Here is a 20,292-nt window from a genome sequence, read left to right on the forward strand (position 1 = left end):
TACCTACTATTTTCTGGTGGCACTAAATGCCAGTTTTAAGTCCAAAAAAAATTAAGCTGAATGTCTTTTCCAGCAGAGCTTCCATTTCCCATGGATAATTTATAGAGTTTTTCTCTTGTACCCAGTCTTGGACTCTCTCCTTTTCATGGCTTCACAGGTATTAATCCCCATTTATGCCCCACTGTCTACCTTGATTTCCACTTAGATTTCAGCCTTTCTGTGTCTCTTAAATCTCCCCTCATTCCTTTTTCTTCCCTTGCTTCTGATCTTCAGAGCAACTGCCCCAAGCCTTTCCCTGTTTTCTATGCTTGCATGCACGTGTACATGCACACACTCCCACACTCAAACACACAATAAATGAATATTTGCTTTTTGCAAGAATTAATCCCACATACACCTTTTGTACTCATGACCTCTTTTGTCCATTAGCATTGTTATGTGGTGTTTTGAGCTTTACTTTTATTTACAAAAGAACATGTTTATAGTGTCATCTGATGATAGGCCCTGAAGCAGCCTCTCCCAATGTTGCATTTAAATACCCATGTTGACACAGAAAAAGGTAAAAACATAATACCAGTGGAAAATAAGACCGATAGCCTTTTGCAGGATCCCTGGAGGAATTTCCACTAATTTCAAAGCTGATGGAGCTGAACTGAGGATAAAAACTATTGTCCAATATTGGGTTTCTGTAGCAGTCAGAAAACCTGAGCAGCTGTCTCCTGTAGGTCATGTGCTTTCTGAGAAGTACATTTTGTACTAAAGCAGATCTTCCCCTCTACATTAATTTTTTATATCGTCATAGGCTACAACTCCTTGTCAGATGGTGGTTCTGGGGGGGAAGTATAAAATCCATCCAAGGTGGTAAAATAGCCTTCCTGCTCTAACACCATTGAGACTGTAGGTGAAGGCAGAAAGAACTTGTCTAGAATTGAGTACATGGACTGTGGCTTTTTTGGTACTCTTTGATGGGGCTTTGGGGGAGAGAAATATACAATCATGGGGAAAAAATCTCACCTTGGTCACTTAAGGTAGTCCATGATGAATGCTAGCTAAGGACCCAAAGTGCCCAGACCCAGAGGGGGTTCAAAAACTACCACCCAAAGGGCATTGCCAGCCAGGAATTACATATTTTATTTGTTGGCCAGCTCCAAGTATGGATAACTTTCTCCTAGTTCAAGAGTGAATAAACACAAGGCACCCAAAATACTGGTCCAGGAAAAGGTAATGTTAATAATGAGGATTAACTTATTTTAAATTTTAATTTTTTTAAATTTAAACACAGAAGTTGTACATGAACACAAACATGTAATGGATAATTAATATAAAAATACTTAGATTAAAAATTATAATCTTTTTACTTTTTAAATAACCTCACGTATCTCCCTAGAGATAGTATATTATTACATATAAGTGTAGTTTATTCTTTTTAATAGCTGTACAATATTCTATTGTATGTATACTCTATAGTTTACTTTACCATTCCCCTATAAATAGACTTTTATGTGGATTCCAATATGGGATTATTACAAACAATGGTACAATGGACTGCCTTGTATATTTGTGTACATATGTAAGAATGTCTGTGGGACATGTTCCTAAAAGAGGAATTATTGGGTCAAATAGTATACACATTTTGCACTTTGATAGATACACATTTCCTGTAAAATAACTACCAGTTTCCTTTCTCATTAATGGTCTATGAAAATGCCCATTTTTCCCATATTTTTGCCACATTGGACATTATCAAACCTCAAAATTTTTATCTACTTGTTATCCTATGGTTAGTAATAAAATTGAATGCCTTTTTATGTGTCTACTGGTTAAACATCTTTAGTAATTACAAAATTTAAGTCTTATGTTTAAAATATGAAAATTTTTCTTTTGAACTCTTGATCCTAAAATTCATTTAGAAGAATAAATGGGTGAAATAGTTAAAATTTTGAGGTAAATAAAAGGTCAATGGCAGTAGAAAAAAGAATATTCAGGATATTCAATACACTCCCAGGAAATAGTCTGAAAACCTACAGACAGCACAGTGGCACAACTAGAAGGGCTATAAAATATCTTGTAAATGAAATAATTTAGTATATGATAAAAATGACATCCAAATCAATGATGAATCAAATGATCTCTCAAAAATATTTTGTTAAAATTCATAATAAAATAGTAAAATCTTAGTAAAACTAGAAGAAAGTATACCTTAATATACATATGATTTTGGACTTGGGAAGTTGTGAATTACAGGAAAGAAAAATGCTAAATCAAAAGACACATTAACTAAATCTAAACATCTCTGAATGGTTAAAAAAAAAAAAAAAAGCAAGCACCAAGTAAAAAACCAAGTGGCCCTGAAAACTGGAGAAAATATAAAATATTTGCAACAAATATGACAGACGTAGGGTTAAATCATCAATATTTAAAGGAATTTCTCAGATCCAGAAGGGAAAAAAAAAAAAACCCTAACACTTCAATAGAAAAATGAGCAAAGAGCATGAATAAATAAAATGTAAATTCTTCCCTGGTAGGGCTGCACCAAGAAGAGCAAACAGCTGATGGAAATTGGATGTTTCAAAGTTAGTTGACAGATGAGAGTTCCTTTTGTGTAAAGATTCTGCTATTTGTGTTGGCGGCAATAGAGAACATTCTTGTTTTAGAAAATGTAATATTAGAGGGTAGTATATGACAAGTCACATTTTTACAATTAAATAACTTACAAGATTTATTAAGGAAAAGAAAACAGCTTCAAAAGTGCCTTATTGAAAGCAAAATGTGATCAGAGATACCATTACAGTCACCTAGTGTGAAACCATAGAGTTTCTGAATTTTACTCCCACACCCCCTCCAAAAAAGAAAACTGATTAATAAAAGCCTACTTATGTTTAGTTATTATGTTTCCAATTTTGTTTTAAAGATACCATTTCTTTATAGCATGGAAACTCTTACTTATCTTGAAATAAATTAGTATATAGAACCTCCTGCAGAAAATGTCTCCCCTTTCTGCTGACTCACACTCTCATCTGGTCCCTACTGCTCTAGTGGTGGAAAGAGGCAGAATGCAAACAAGAGAAGGCACACACCTATGACTCAGTTTCCCTGGTTCCTAGCAGCTTTCCTAAGGAGCAGAGGAGGCAAATCTTTTTACAAGCTGGGGGAGCCTCAGGGCTGTCTGGTCACACTGCTGCACAAGAAAGAAGTATGTGAAATGGAACTCCAACAGTGTGTTGCTGGAAGGATGCAGAATTTGCAGTCTCTTTTCAGTGCTGTGGCCAGTAGTGAACTTGGTCCTGATCCACCGCAGTGTTTCCTGGTCCTGGAGGGAGCCTTGTGCTGCCAGTGGCTGCAGTCCAGTAATCCAAATTCTACCAGTCTATCCTAAGAAGAAAATAAATCAAAGATTTATGTAAAATAATATGCAATGCAGCATTATTAAAAATGGCAAAAATGTAGAAGCTTATTCTCAAATAGAAGAATGTTTAAATAAATTATGGCACCTTCATGAAGGTAGAATATTATTACAGCCATTAAAGACTCATGTTTTTAAAGACCATTTAACCAAATGGGAAAACACATTATTATGTTAAGTGAATAAAGCGAGGTTCAATTTATAGTATGAGCGCATTTTATAAAACGAAGGAAAAAAGAAGTGCATAGGAAGAAACTAGAGTAGAATATTCTAAAGAAAATTTAACAGTTTATAGCTAAATAATATTGTATGGAGTTACATTTTTATGCATTTCTTTTTTCCACCCAAAATATTTCACTGTGAGCAAATATTTTTTCAGAAGTTTGTGTGTACACACATACATGTACATACACACACCTTCAAATACTACATTGAGGTATACAAGGAGTTAAACTTTTTTGTGTATGTGTTTCTTTGTAGAGAAAAGCAGGAGCTTCAGCTTTTGAATTAAAAAACAACAGGCAAAACTCATTTGGAGGACTATGTATTAATGGCAATAAGCTTTAACTGAGAGAAGATGTTTTAATTGTATTCCTTGTTTTAAGTGATAAGGCTTCCCCACTTTATTGCCACCTTCTTCTTGGAATATGCTTTTCATACTAGTGTTGAAAGTAGCATTTTTATGAAGCATAAAAGTCTAGAAAATAAAGATGTGGTATAATCAAGTGTGAGGGCTAAATAAGTGAAAATGGATACTCATCTAACAAAATTGCTGTTGCCCATCCTCAATTTTCTTACCTATGTTATAATTTCTGCCTCTGAAAAAAAAGCTACTTATAAAAAGTGTCCACTTGAGGCTTCTCTGAAAGATGGCAGTTCACATACACTACTCTCCAAAATGCTGATGAAAATGGACAATAAGAGCCATACATGGAGGTAGGAGGGAATGGTGAGACTAGAGAATTATCCTGATAAAATACTACAAGCCTCAAGAAGTTTTGTCAAATATAGTTTGATTTTGAATAAATTAAAAGAAGGCACCAGCAATCAATAAAATTTCCCTCCTTGGGACTTCGTGCAATATTTATTTCTGTAGGTGGAGTGGTTTAGAAAAAGTTCACAATCTTCAAATCAGGTGAATAGGGTTGGGTAGGAGGCAAGAAAATGAAAGAAGGAGCACATCTGTGGAAAGCTGACTTCTGAATGACAGTCCCCCTGTCTTTTCTATCCTATAAGGAAGAATTTCCCTTAAGAAATTCTTAAGTTGACTCTAAAATGGCAGGCACAAATTAGATGAGAAGGCTAAAATAAATGACAGTAATTTCTGCAGTAAAAACCAATAGCAGAAAGCAAGACCAACTCGGTGGAAATGCAAATTGGCACATCTATGGAAGACAATTGGGGAATAGCAAATGCTAATCTAAATTAAAAATATAGCCCTTCAGTAATTGGAGTAGATATATTATCTCCTGTTCCACTCATAAAGTACAACTGAAAACCATGGACATTATACATAAGACAAGCACAAGATTCTGAAAGGTGGAGACATGGTTGAGGACCTCAGGACCAGAGAAGTGACCCAGTGATGAGTTTCCTAAATTTTCTTCTTGTCTCATATATCCAAGACTAGACACTGAAAAAGCCAGCAACATGGGATGCTTAAGGCTATAAACAAGAAAGAAATCCCAATGAAGTCTACTCCTTTTATCCAGAAAGATAGGAAAGAAATAGCAGGTAAGATAGAACACTTTTACCTAATAAACTCTTTACTCCTCCAAACACTACAGAAAAAAACTAACCCCACTGTCACCCTTGCCAGGAAAGGCAGAGTGGATCTAGACTTTCACCCACTAGAAGCTATAACAGTACTCCTAATGAGGTGCTGCTGTCAAAGACCAAACAGGGAGCCAGGACTTTCATCCCCACTGGCCAGAAATAAGTTGCTCCTTTCCCTTCCTTGTTGCATTGTTAATGGAGATCACCTGAGGAGTCTAGACTTCCATCTTCACCTGGAAAAAATTAACCATCTCTCCCTTTTCCTGCTCAGATTATGATAGAAGAGACCTAGCAGAGACTTACCATTGTCCAGTGGTAATGAAGCTACTCCCAGATCAGTGTCTTAGACCTTATGGAGAGCCAGAACCTTCAACTGGGACCAGCAATAATGAGAAACACCAACGGTGGTCTCAATGGAGCAATAATGAGATGTCATCTTCCCTGTCCTTATAAGATTAGTGTCAGGAAAGGCCAATTAAAATAAAAGGTTTAAATAAGACCCAGAGTTTCAGAGCAGGTTTTAAGTGAAATTTTCTCTTTATACCAAGAATCAGGAAGAATTCAAATTGTATGAAAATAGATACTCAATGGATAATAACATTGAGATGACTGTCAAAACTATCTGACAAGGATTTTAAAGCATCCATGATAAAAATGCTTCTACAAGCAACTACAAATATGCTTGAAATACATGAAAAATTAGAAAGCCCCAGCAAAGAAATAGAAAGTCTCAGTAAGGAAATGTAAAATATGGAGAAGAATCATATCAAAATTTTAGCACTAAAAAATACAAAACCTGAAATAAAAAGCTCAGTGGATGGGCTTCACAGCAGAATGGACGGGATAGAGGAAAGAATTAGTGAACTGGATTAGTGACAAAATGAGAGAAACTAACTTCATCTCAACAGCACAGAGAAAATAGAATAAGAAAAAAAAATCAATGAACAGAGTCTCAGAGACTTGTAGGAGTATAATAGAAATTTAATATACATGCCATTGAAGTACCAGAAGGAAAGGAGAAAGAGGGCAGTACTAAAAAACATCTTGGAATTATAATGGGTGCAGCGGGGAAGATACAATGGCTGAAATTTTACTAAATTTGTTTAGAGGTATAAATCTAGATCCAAGGAGCTGAGAAAATCTCAAATACAGTAAACAAATAAATCCACACCAAGACACATTATAATTAAATTTGTGAAAACTGTTGTCAACTTTGAAAGCAGCAAGATAAATGACACCTTACTTGTAGGAGACAAATGGATGGACATCAGATTTCTCATCAGAGACAATGGAATCCAGAAGGAAATGGCACAATATTTTTGAAATACTGAAAGAACTGTGAGCCCAAAACCCAAACTCAAATACAAATATCCTTTAGTAATGAAGAAGAAATCAAGACATTTTCAGAAAAAGGAAAACCAAGAGAATTCTATATTGGCAGACTTTCCCTAAAAAAAGTGACTTGAGGAAGTTCTCTGAACAGAAAGAAAACAGAAAAAGGGTCTTTGGGAAATCAAGAAAACATGGTAAGCAAAGGTATGGGTAAATACATTAGACTTTCCTTCTCTTGAGGACTCTAAATTACAGGTACTGGTAGTCTAAAATTAAAACACTATCTGATGGAGGTTCTAAATGAATGTAGAAGAAATATTTAATACAATTATATTTTAAATAGAGAAGGGAAAGGGACATAAGGAAAGTAAGTTTCCTGTCCTTCACTTGAACTGGTAAAAATAGATAAGTTTATATATATATATATGTATGTATATATGTGTATGTGTGTAGTACCTAGGGCAGCCACTAAAACAAAGCGATATATTCCAAAACATGAGATAAACCAATTTGGAATCCTATAGTGCCATCTGATCCACTTGCAACACAATAAAAAACAGAAATGAAAAATAGAACATAAAATAAAAAATAGATGGAAGACTAAGTCCTAATATATCAATAATTACATTAATGCAGATAATCTAAAAATATCAGAGACATAAATTGTCAGGGTGGATTACATGAATCAACTCTATACTATTTATAAGAAGTTTCAAATATAACAATATAGGCACATTGAAAGTAAAAAGTATAGGACTATGTATATAAAACCATGCAATTATATATTATGCAAACATTAAAGGAAGTCAAGATAATATTATTAGATAATTTTTCTCAATATGTGTGCCTTTTTCCTTTTGCTTGCCTTATACTACTCTGTTACATAAGAGGGCTGGAAGCAGATAATCGTTGCTTTGTACTCAACCTAAAAAAGAAAGTTAAATCCTTCTCCTTTAACTATAATGTTATTTGTAGCTTTTTTTTTTTAAGATTGTAATATACTGAATTGGCAAAAAAATTACCAGAGACAGAGTAGACATTATATAAAAGAATCAGTCCACCAAGAAGACCTAGCAATCCCAAATGTAAATGCACCAAACAACAGAACTTCAAAATGTGAAGTAAAAACTGATAGAACTAAAGGGAGAAGTAGACAAATCTATAATTCTTAGGTGGACACTTCCAACACCCCTTTCTCTACAGTTGATAAGGCACCTATGCATAAAATCAGTGAGAGGAATTCATAACACCATCAACTGACATTCATAAAATACTCCTTCTAACAATGGCAAAGTACATATTCTTTTCAAATACTGACAGAACATATACCAAGAAAGACCTCATCCTGTATCAGAAAATAATCTTACAAATTTAATAGAATTGATACCATATTGAGTATATTCTCTAACCCCAATAAAATTAAGCTAGAAATCAATAACAGAAAGATAGTAGTATAATCTAATGCTTTAAAACTAACCAACATATTTCTGAGTAATCCATGGGTCAGTGAAGTGTCAAGGGAAATTAAAATATACATTGAACTAAATGAGAATGAAAATACAAAATAACAAAATTTGTGGGCAGCAGCTAGAGAAGTTGTGGGAGGGAAATGTATAGGACAAACTCATATATTAAAAATGAGGAAATGTTTTAAATCAGTAATCTAAGTTCCCACCTTAAGAACCTAGAGAAGGTATAGCAAATGAAACCTAAAGTAAGCAGAAGAAAGAAAATAATAAAAATAAAATTAGAAATCAGTGAAATTGAAAACAAAAGCAGTAGAGAAAATCAATGGAACAAAGAACTGATTCTGTGAAAAGATCAATAAAATTGACAAACCTCTAGCAAGACGGACAAAGAGAAGCACAAATTACTAATATCAGGATTGAAATGGCAGATATCTTTGCAGATCTTACAGGCATCAAAAATAAATAAAGGTGATATGAACTATTTTATCCCCATGAATTCAACAACTTAAATGGAATAAATCAATTCCTTGAAAAACACAGACCATTACAATTCACCCAATATATTGTAGATGATTTGAATATCCCTGTAACTATTAAGGAAATAGGATTTATAATTTAGAAGCTTCTCCAAGAGAAATCTCCAGGCCCAGTTTCTTCAGAGAGTTCTATTCCACACTTAAAAAAATAATAACAATTCTGCTCAAATTTTTCCAAAAAATAGAAGCCTTTTTAATCATTAGATGAAGCCAGTATTGCCCTAATACCAAAACCACACAAAAACAGTACAAAAAAACTACATATCAGTATCATTTATAAATATAGATGCAAAAATCCCTAACAAAATAGTAACAAATAAAATTCATCAATATGTAGAAGAATTCTAAATCATGACCTAGTGGGATATATTCCATGGGTGCATGGATGGTTCAATATTTGAAAGTCAACCTATGTGATCCACAAAATGAACAGGTTAAAGAAGAGAAGACACATGAGCATATCAATTGATATAGAAAAAGCATTTGACAAAATTCGACACCTGTTCACAGTAAACGTTCATAAAAAGTGAGGAATGAAGAGATTTCTTCAATTTAGTATATTACAATCTTAAAAAAAAAAAAGCTACGAATAACATTATAGTTATACATGAAGGATTTACCTTTCTTTTTCAGGTTGAGAACCAAACAAGGATTATCTGTTTTCAGCTGTCTTATGTAACAGAGTAGCATAAGGCAAGCAAAAGGAAAAAGGCACACATATTGAGAAAGAAGGAATAAAACTGTATTTATTTGTAGATGATATGATTACATACCAGAAAATATCAGAGAATTTGTAAAACAAACAAAAACCCAAAACTAATAAGTGAGACCAGCAAGGTCATAGAATACAAGCTAAACATACAAAAATCAATTTAATTTCTATGTACTAGCAATGAACATATTGACACAGAAATTTAAAAATACAATATCACAATTGCAAAAAGAATTTCTTATAAATCTAACAAAACACCTATAATATTTGTATGCTGAAAACTATACAGTTACCGTCAAAGAAAAAAAAAAGGTCTAAATAAATGGAAAGACATGCCATGTTCATGAAGTAGAAGATATCTGTTCTTCGCAAGGTGATACATGTAAGTTTTGATGGCAATTCCTATCAAAGTCCCAGAAAGATTTTTGTGGATGTTGACAAGATTATTCTAAGTTTTATGTGGAAAAGCAGAGGAACTAGGGTTATTTAAGAATTTTGAAAAATGCAAAATAAAATGGGAGGAATCAGTCTACCCAATTCCATGATTTATTATATAATCACTATAATCAAAACTATGGTATTGGTGGAGGGATAGATGGATCAATGGAAGAAGACAGAAAACCCAGATGAAGACCCACACAAATACGCACAGCTGACTCTTGACAGTTCCAAATGCAATTCGGTGGAGACAGATACCCTTTAACAAAGTGCTGGAGCAATTGAAAATTCATAGGCAAGAAAATGAACCTCAATTGCAACCTCATGTATGATACAAAAATTAATTCAAGGTGGACCATAGACTTAAATTATAAAACTATTAGAATAAAGTAGAAAATTTTGGGGATTTAGGAATAGACGAAGACTTCTTAGGCTCACACTCAAAGCATTATTCATAGAAGGAAAAATCAATAAATTAGTCTTAATTATTATTAAATTTTTTTATCCTGCAGGACTGTTGGGAAGATGAAAATGAAAGCTACAGACTGGGAAAATATTTGCAAACCACCTACCTGAGAAAAGACTAATACCTTAGAATATATGAAGAACTCTTAAAAGTCAATAATAAAAAACAATCCAGTTAAAAAATAGAGCAAAGACATGACAAGACATTTTGCCAAAGAGTATATGTAGATGGTTAATAAGCATGTGAAAAGATGTTGAACATCATTAGTCATTATGGAAATGCAAGTTAGAATTGCAAAGACATATCACTATAAACTGATGAGAGCAGCTAAAATAAAAACTAGTGAGAACATCAAATGCTGGCAAAGATGCAGATAAACTGGATCACCTACACTATCCTGGGTGGAATGTTAAAAGGTACAACCACTTTGGAAAAACCATTTGGCAATTTCTTTAAAAACTAAGCATTGCAACTGCCATTCAAACCATCGATTGCATTACTGGGCATTTATCCCAGAAAAAATGAAGATTTATGGTAACAACAAAACCCATACACAAATGTTTATAGCATGTTTATCTGTAATAGCCAAAAAATTGTAAGCCACCCAAATGTCCTTCAGTGGCCATATGGCTAAACAAACTGTGATACATACATACCATGGAATAGTACTCAGCAATAGAAAGTTGTTGATACAGGCAACAACTTTGATGAATCCCCAGAGAATTATGCTGAATGAAAAATGCCAGTCCCAAAAAGTTACATTCTGCATGGTTTCGTTTATGTAACATCCTTTATATGACAAGATTATAGGAATGGAGAATAGACAAGTAGGTTCCCAGAGGCTAAGAAAGGGATAGGGGAAAGAGATTAAGTGGATATGGCTTCTATAAGGGCCACACAAACATTTTTTGTGATGGAAGAGTTCTGTATATTGTTTCAATGAAAATATATCTTGGTTGTAATTTTATACTGTAGTTTTGCAAGATGTTACCATTGGGGAAAACTAGGTAAAGGGTATAACATATGTCTGTATTATTTCTTAAAAAGTCATGTATCTATCATTATTTCAAAATAGTTTTAAAAATAGATGTATACTTTAATCCTGAATTGTACTTCTGAGATTTATCCATAGATATATTCATTTCAGATTTAGCTATAATAGCAAAAGACTACAAATAGTGTTTTAGTTCATCAGGGGCTATAGGTTTTAAATAAATTCATATAACGCAGGTATCACAAAGAATGAAAGAGCACAAATATATTGATTCATATGCAATAATGCAAACTCTAGTACTATGCTTTGGTATGTTATTTTTAGAACATGTTAATATAACCAAGAGTGTATATTTGCATTTTTAAAAATTTATTTATTTATTTATGAGTGATAGACACAGGCAGAGGGAGAAGCAGGCTCCATGCAGGGAGCCCGGTGCGGGGCTCGATCCCGGGTCTCCAGGATCACACCCTGGGCTGCAGGCGGTGCTAAACCGCTGCGCCACCGGGGCTACCATATATTTGCATTTTTATATACACAGATTACTTTTGGAATGGTAGACAAATGACTCAAAGCCATGGTTGAACTTGAGAAGGAGAGCTATGTGTTTGGTGGGCAGGTGTGAAAGAAGCCTTATTTACTATCTTTATACACTCTGTTTTACAACTTTTATACTTTGTACTTATATGGCCAATTGAAGAGTATATTGGCATGTTTCAAAATATGAGAGAACATCCAAAAAAAGAGACTCAAGTATGTATATGGGGATTTAATGCATAACAAAGGGAGCAGTTTATGACTGTAGGGGGGAAAGATAGGTTATTTCATAAAAGATCTTGGGAAAACTGCCTAGCTATTGAAGGAGGATGAACAGTCTTGCAACTACATAACTCTTTACATCCAAATAAATTCCAAATTACATGAAGATTTAAGTGTAAACAATGAAAAAATATTAGTAGAAAATATAGGTAAACATTTCATAATCTTGTGGTAGGAAAAGTTTTTTCAAGCCTAGCAGCCCCAATCACAAAGGAAAAAGACTGATGGATTTAATTTTTATATTAAGTATATATAAGCTTACTTATAAGTTTACTCTTTTGTACGACTAAAACAGCAGTGTCCAAATACATAAACTACATTAAATGATACAATACCCCTCAACAAGAGAGTGGCAAAATAAATTGTCATGTATTTGCATAATTGGTTACTACACAGCAACAAAAATGAGGGAACTATAGACAGAAGGAGCAGCACGGATAAACTTTGTGGATATAATGCTGAGCCAAAAACCTATTTACAAAACCACTTCCTGGTGTTAAATGTCAGGATGGTGGTTCATTTTCAAGAGGAAGGATAGAGTTGTGACTGGCAGGGACGTGACGGGGCTTCCATGATGCTGCTAATGTTCCAGATCTTAGGTGGTAGTACAGGGGTGTGTCTGCTATGTGGTAGTTCATTAAGCCGTGTATTATTCTGTATGCATATTTTACTTTAATAAAGCAGTCTTAAAAACAAACATACAAAGACATAACATTTTGTGACTTTCATAATGGCAAAGACTTTTTTTTTTTTTAATGAAGTTGTCTTTTGACGGTATGGTAAATGATAAAACTTTTCAGAAGGCAAATTGGTAATGTGTTTCAAAATTTTATTTAACAATTTCTATTAAAGGAATTTGTCCTAAGGATAGAGTGAGACAAATGTAAGAGGAAGTGTCTATAATGATTTCCATAATAGCTTTATTTATAAAAATGAAAAATCAGAAACAAACTAAATGCCCAACATTGAGAGATTGTTTAACTGATAATGATACATAAGGAGTATGTATCATTATGCTAGATATACACAGCAGGGTTATTTTTCTTTGTGTGCAAAGCAATATGAGTAGTTTGGTGAGCAAAATAGAAATTTTAGATCTATTCATCTCATGTAAACACACTCACATACACACTTAAATATACACACTCAAAACCACATTTTAAAAAGCATCTAGAGCTAAATAGTTTGAGACATTATTCATTAAAATGTTATCAGAATTTATCTGAGTTTTTGTGTGTATTTTTATTCTCTTTTCATTTTTACCTTTTGAATTTCTAAAAAAGCAAGCAAGCACAGGTAGATAGAACTTTGTAATACCTGAAGAACATAATAAAACATAAGTAAACAAAAATACCAGAACAGCATATTTGTATGTTTTTTAGAGTTATCTGCTACCCCTACCAGTATTCAGGGTTTTAGTTCAAATGTGGGAAAAAAGAAGAAGGGAAAGATAGAGAACTATGAATAAACCATATAGTTATTAAGTTTAATGGTGTTACATAATAACATTGAAAAACAATCTTACTATTGCAAAGAACTTGTCTTATGTATGAGCAGAATTATTTCCATATCATCCTTAAATAAAGTTATTTTCATTTATATATTGAATTATCATGATATAATTATAAGTATTTTCTAGTATATTGAAAGACCCTAAAAAGTGATATATTCCAAACTTAAAGAGTTTTCATAATTGATTAGACCAGGGATGGTTCCAGGTTTTTATGAAGTTTTAAAGTTATATAATTTTTGAGTCTGCCTTTAAGAAAAAGAACAAAAATTTTTTTTTAAAGATTTTATTTGTTCATGAAAGACACACACACACACACAGAGAGAGAGAGAGAGAGAGAGAGAGAGAGAGGCAGAGACACAGAGGGAGAAGCAGGCCCCATGCAGGGAGCCCAAAGTGGTACTCAATTCCGTGACTCCAGGATCACGCCCTGGGCCGAAGGCAGGTGACAAACCACTGAGCCACCCAAGGATCCCCCCAATTTTTAATATCTTGTTAGTTAATGGGCCATGGAAGGGCATGTGAAAATGGAGGTTCCTAGCATTCCAGTTCTTTAACTTCATGTTAAATTCACCTGTTTAGACACATAAGCTTTCTTATGTTCTGTGTTCCTTTTGGGAGGAATTATTGCTCAATATTATTAAATCTTATCAGTTACACACTTATCAGTTACTAATGCAATTTAAAGGTATCTTATGGGCAGATTCATTAAAATACAAAAAAAAGAATACATATTTAAGTCTTATTGCGGAAGGTTGTTTAAGGTTATTGATGCTTTAAGGCGCTATGCACATAATCATTGGATATATTTATTCCTCTTATTTTATTTTATTTTTAAAAAGATTTTGTTTGTATATTCATGAGAGACACAGAGAGAGAGAGAGAGGCAGAGACATAGGCAGAGGGAGAAGCAGGCTCCATGCAAGGAGCCTGACGCAGGACTTGATCCTAGGCCTCCAGGATCACACCCTGAGCTGAAGGCAGCGCTAAACCGCTGAGCCACCCAGGCTGCCCATTCCTCTTATTTTAAAGAAAGTAATTCATTCCACAAATAAGTATTTGATTAATTAATTAATTTCAGAAATAGCACCACACTTATGGGTGGAGGCGGGCTATTCAGAAGAGAATATTAGAATTTTAGAATTCTAAAATTTGGCTTCAGAATGTATTCAGATTTTACATCAGAGCTTCTTAAACTTTAACATATATTTAACATTCAGTTCATGTGAGGATCTTGTTAAAACGCAGGTTCTGATTCAGTAGGTCTGGAATAGGGTCCAGCATCCTGCATGTTTGGCACGCTCCATGTGATGGCTCTGCCGCTGGTCCGCAGACAACGCTTGGTGTAGAGTGAGGCTCCACACCTTCTCACCTGTCTGCAGCATCCCCTCATCAGAAGCAGGAAGGTGCCTCTAGGGCCTCCACACGTAAGCTGCCGGGGAATGTTCCAGTCTCCTGGTTCTTAGGGGCAGCTGATGAGTGCCTAACTGTGAATGCCAGTGTAGGACCTGGATTATTCAAAGCAACAGACCACAGTAGAGGACATTGGGTGAGTGGAGGAGGAGTAAGAGCCAGAAAGTGAGCCCGAGTGCTGAGGAAGAGTCCACCTCTTCCTGCACTACTGTGGGAAAGTGTTTATGAGTAAACAAGACAGGCAAACTGTTGTCATTTTCAGCCTGCCATCAGAAGCGCAGGTGAAACGGTGTGAACTTCCGGTAGGAATTCAAGAGTTTTAAAAAGAGACTCAAGAATTATTCAGCTCTGGTCACACATATGTGGTTGCTTCCATTTCAGGGTTTAGGGCGTGCTGTGCATAGTGACAGCCCTCCCAGCAGGCAGCCTGTCCCACCTGTGACCTCTTCTGGGAATCCTCATCCTCAGGAACTGACTGCAGCCAGTGTTTCCCAGGTCCCTCGCACCACGGTAAGGAGTCTTTTCATCGTGTTTTTGACACTGCACTCATTATGCTGTGAAGCTAACTGTAGATTCTCGGTGGGGTCAGGCAGGGGTGCAGAGCTCTGAAGAGGTGCTTTCCAGTGGACACTACTCCAGCGATCACAGAGATAGGACTGGTTACTATCCCAGCCAATTAAGAAAAGCATGAAATGCCCTGTTGCTCCTAATTTTGATACTTTTCATCCCTAAGAGGGTTGATCCATGTATTTTTGACTATAAGGAGTATATATTTTTTCAAAGAAAAAAACAAGTTAAAAAAAAACATAAAACATGATGCTTATCTTAACACGTTTTTAAGTATTCAGTACAGTTTTGTTAACTCTACGTACGATGTTGTACAGATCTCTAGAACTTTATATTCATCCTACAGGACTGAAGCTCTATTACCCATTGAAACTCCCTATTTCCTTTGCCCACTACCCCCAGGCAACCACCATTCTACTTTCTGTTCCTTTGAATCTGACTACTTTAGATACCTCATGTAAGTGGAATCACAGAGTGTTTTTCTGTGAGTGGTTTATTTCACTGAGCATTATGTCCTCAGGTTTTATTCATGTTGTAGCATGTGTCAGGATTTCCTTTTTATGGCTAAGTAATAGTCCATTGCATGTATGTACTACATTTTCTTTATTCATTCATCTATGGATGGACTTCTAGGTTGTTTTCACCTTTTGGCTATTGTGAATAATGCTGCCATGAATATGGGTGTGTAGATATCTCTTTGAGATCCTGATTTCAGTTCTTTTGCATATAGATCCAGAAGTAGGATTGTCTGGTCATATAGCCATTCTATTTTTAATCTTTTGAGGAACGTGCTTCCTGGTTTTCACATCAGCTGCACCATTTTGCATTCATTTACAGTAACACTTGCTATTTTGTTTGTTTTGTTTTGTTTTTATAATAGCCATCCTAACAGGTGTGAGGTGATGTACCTTAGATACAACACTCTCAAACTAGTAACTTGCAAGAGTATGAGTATAATCTGTTTGGGGTACATTTGTGTTATCACTTCTAACATTTTCTGCTACTGTTGACTGATTTGGTCACTGAGATTTACTTTGTTTGCCCTTCTTGGCTATAACACACGCCGTCTTATTCAAAATGAGCCTTCATGGGACATTAGTCTGTTTTCTCTGACTCCTTCACAGAGGTCAACCTTGACTAGTTGAAATGGGTTTTCTTTGGCTTTGCCTTCCTATGGTCACCCTCCCCTATGAAACAAATTACCAAGAATTCTTAAAAATAGAGTATTACCATTCATATGTGAGGATGGCTGCTGACATGATTGACTGGATATGAATGACTAAAAAAAATGCAGAATTGTCAAAAAAGGAAAAGAAAGTGTCCCCTCTGAATGTGACATCAGAATCTTGAGTATCTTTTAGGGAATCTGTTTATGAGCCCAGTGCATGAGGCTGGAAAGCAATGTGATATTGCTGGAACTCATGAAGAAGAGCAAGGTACCATGCCAGGGGCAAGCCCTGGCCTCTGGGCAGAGCTCCCAGCTGCTGAGAGGTTTACTTGTTTTGCAGACTGTACAAAGTAATTGGTTGTTAAGTCACATTCTATGGTTGCTTTACAAAGTGGCTTTACAAAAGTAGCATTGCTAGGATGCATTAGAAATTATGATTTAAGATTGAACTGGCTCTGTTGAAATAACCTAAATTACATGCTGCAACATTGTTTTCCCCAAGTGGCTAAAATCACTGACTTAAGATATTTAAAATGTCAGTAACGAATATTCTTAATAAGCTTGGAAAGTCTGCCATACTTCAGGGAGTATCATAGGTCTTCATCATCATCTAAGTAGACCTTTGAGACCACATGGGTTGTGACTTGATTTCTCTCATTATGAATAAATCCAAAATGACTGATGCATCCTGACATCCAGATAGGGCTGGACCAGATGTGTGACTGAGTCATATTTGCAAGTTCCTTGCTTCAAATCCTTCAGTGTACATTTAGCATCTAACATTTAAACATTTAGACTGAAGGATTATTCTCCTTAAGTATGGTAATTCTTGATGCCTAACAGATGGATCCATGGAAGCATGTGCGTGTCTGGGTATACAGAACTAGATTAAGGAATGACAACTTCCCTGGGCATCACTGTATACCAGTAGAATATCATTACTATAGATAGCAAATGTGGCACCTGTTAACTCAGGTTTCTACATGTAACACTTAGGCAATTGGTAAGACAGTATTATTCCAATTCCCTCATGGGGATGGGGAACAAGATTACAATAAGAATTGTTGCCATTGTTGAACTATCTCTATTGAATATTTTCATAATAATAACAAAAAATTCTTGGCATTGCTGAATGGTTTCTGTTGAATATTTTGCATAGTGTTAAGGCAAGCCGCACCACTATTCTAGTTTAGAATCACTTGATCTTTGGCAATTCAGTTAGTTGAAATTCTTATACTAAGTGTTATTTTATATAGGGCTGTTTATTGGAAATGAGTGGTTTAGTTTTTAACATTTCATTTTATTGAGACATGTAACATTATATTAGTTTCAGGTATACGACTTAATGATTTGTATATGTATTACGAAATGATCTCTGTGATTAAGTGTCGTTAACATCTATTACCACATTTAGTTACAAATTTTTTTCCTTGCAATGAAGACTTTTAAAATGCACTCTCTTTGCAACTTGCAAATATATATTACAGTATTATTCACTACAGTCACCATACCATTTGTTCATTTTTACTATCTAAAAGCTGTTAGGGTGTTTTCCGAGAATTTGTTGGATTTGGTAAATCATAAAAGAAAACTGAACTGAGAAAAGGACCATAGGAAAGTGGAAAATGTTTTGACAGCCTGAAAATAAACAAATAAAAAAATTTGAAAGCCATTTTGTAACTTTATAACTATATCTGTGCGCATTACCACTGCCCTAGTGAGCACGAATAACTAATTCTGTCCAGTAATGAGAGACCAAATAATTGTAAAATGAAAGAGGTTGAAGCCTGTGAAAGCGATGTTCATTTAGTACATGAACTATTAACCATAAAGAGATACATACTTCTGTTAATATAAAATAACTTCCCTCCAATTTCACTCGATAAATGTTCAGTAATACTTCAAAAGTCATAGTTTGAGTGGTCACCAAATCTTTAGCCTATCTGGGAACACTCACATGATTCAATCTCTGGCAGATTATGTGTGTGTGTGTGTGTGTGTGTGTGTGTGTGTGTTTGAGAGAGAGGGAGAGACACGAGTGAGCAAGTACAAGCATGCATAGTTGAATACAAGCAAAGCACAAGAAAAGTACTCATATGCATGTGAGATGGATTCCAGTTTGAGAAAGCTAGAATCTATTTATCACCGGCAAATTTCACAAAAACATTCCATAAATACCAAGAGCACTTTGCCTTTATAATATCACATTGGAGAAATATCTGGACTCTGTCCCGATGGCCAGGGCAGATGGTTGATATCATGTGCTAAGAACAGGCACTTTGCAGTTCTCAGTGTTTGGAACTTTGCCATATAAATTTGAAATGGGTTGAAGTGAAATGCTAGGATTTTCATAAACTTATTTGAGGGTGTGAAATTTCAAAACTGGAGGGATCATAGGAAGTTAATTCCTGAGAAAACAATACTACTATTAGAGATATGTACGGATCAGAGACTGTAATTTTTCTGGCTCTTATCTGGAAGAACAGGAGATGGAAAAAAATCCTAACATAAATGAAGTCCCTAAGAGTGTGATGAAGTAATGTTTTTCTATGTTAGTAATGGTCATCTTGAATATTTGTGTTGAAGTACCTTCCATTAATTCTTGTGCCATAATAGTGTAATAGTTATCACTTTTTAATGCTATTATAATATGTGCTAGCTTTAATGAGAGCCTGCAAAGAGATTAAGATAAAAGGATTCCATGACATTAGTTATATTACAAATAAGAGGTTTTTCTTTTTTTTTTCAGTTGCAAGTGTAGAGTTATAGGGGGAGAAATAATCAGATGCTACATGTGCCACGCTTTATGATTGCTTTGTCTTATAGACATGAACCTTAGGCTTTCATCTCTATAGGTTCGTCATTCTGAGATGAGAGGAAGCAGCATCAGAATGGTGGTAATGCTCCTTCTAGAAAGCTTGAATTGCATATCTACGCTAACATAACTGAGACCCAGTGTTATTCATTATCACCAAAATACAAACTGCTTATAAAAATATAAATGACGCCAAAGTGACTATTTTGTTAAATGAGAACCACCGGGTGGAGAAAATTTATGAAAATAATAAGGCACTTTTAAGCCATCAGGCTGTACAGCTACAAGTGAGTTATTACAAGCATAATGATTGTCTTATGCAGGGGTTAAAGAAATTAGAAAACTTTATTCACAGATACGCACATGCATAAATAAAAAGTGATGGATTGCGACCACATGGTTCGTGACCACAAAGAGGGACGGCATCTATATGTATCAACCCAGTGGCCTAAAAGACGCAGACACTGGGGGCAGTGTCAGATTAAAGATTGGCCTGTGAATGGGAAATGGGTTCCTGCATTTACTGAGTGCCCGCTCCGTGACAGCTCTCTGCTAGGCATGTAATCACGTTGTAATTTGAGAAGAACAAAGAGCAGAATGAATAGCTCCATAATGGGCAGAGATTAGAAGGGCCGGTGCAAGCCTCCTGGAAATCCAAGTGATAAAAGGGAGGTAGAGAGCTCACACGAATGTCAGAGGAGAGGCGTAGCAGTAAGAAATAACAGGCCGGTTCTGGATCCTCAGAGGGTGCGCAGCAGAAGGCTTCGGCTGCTACCTGTGCCTCTGTGGTCACTAAAGGCAGCCTTATACTTACTCAAAGCACATGTGCCAAATAGCAGGTCTTTAGTTCATATATAGGATGGAAAAAACAGGA

General features: G+C 35.2%; 1 protein-coding gene across 7 annotated transcripts in view; it reads left to right on the top strand.

Annotated features, from left to right (window-relative positions):
- ENOX1 (ecto-NOX disulfide-thiol exchanger 1) overlaps positions 1 to 20,292 on the top strand; it is a 551,124-nt gene that overhangs the window by 150,527 nt on the left and 380,305 nt on the right. For all 7 annotated transcript variants that reach the window (XM_025478196.3, XM_025478197.3, XM_035704332.2 and 4 more), the window contains one exon: positions 15,250 to 15,378. The gene's annotated coding sequence lies outside the window, so the exon portion shown is untranslated. The remainder of the gene's footprint in view (positions 1 to 15,249; positions 15,379 to 20,292) is intronic.

This window comes from Canis lupus, chromosome 22 (assembly GCF_003254725.2).
Source record: "Canis lupus dingo isolate Sandy chromosome 22, ASM325472v2, whole genome shotgun sequence".
NCBI lineage: Eukaryota > Metazoa > Chordata > Mammalia > Carnivora > Canidae > Canis > Canis lupus.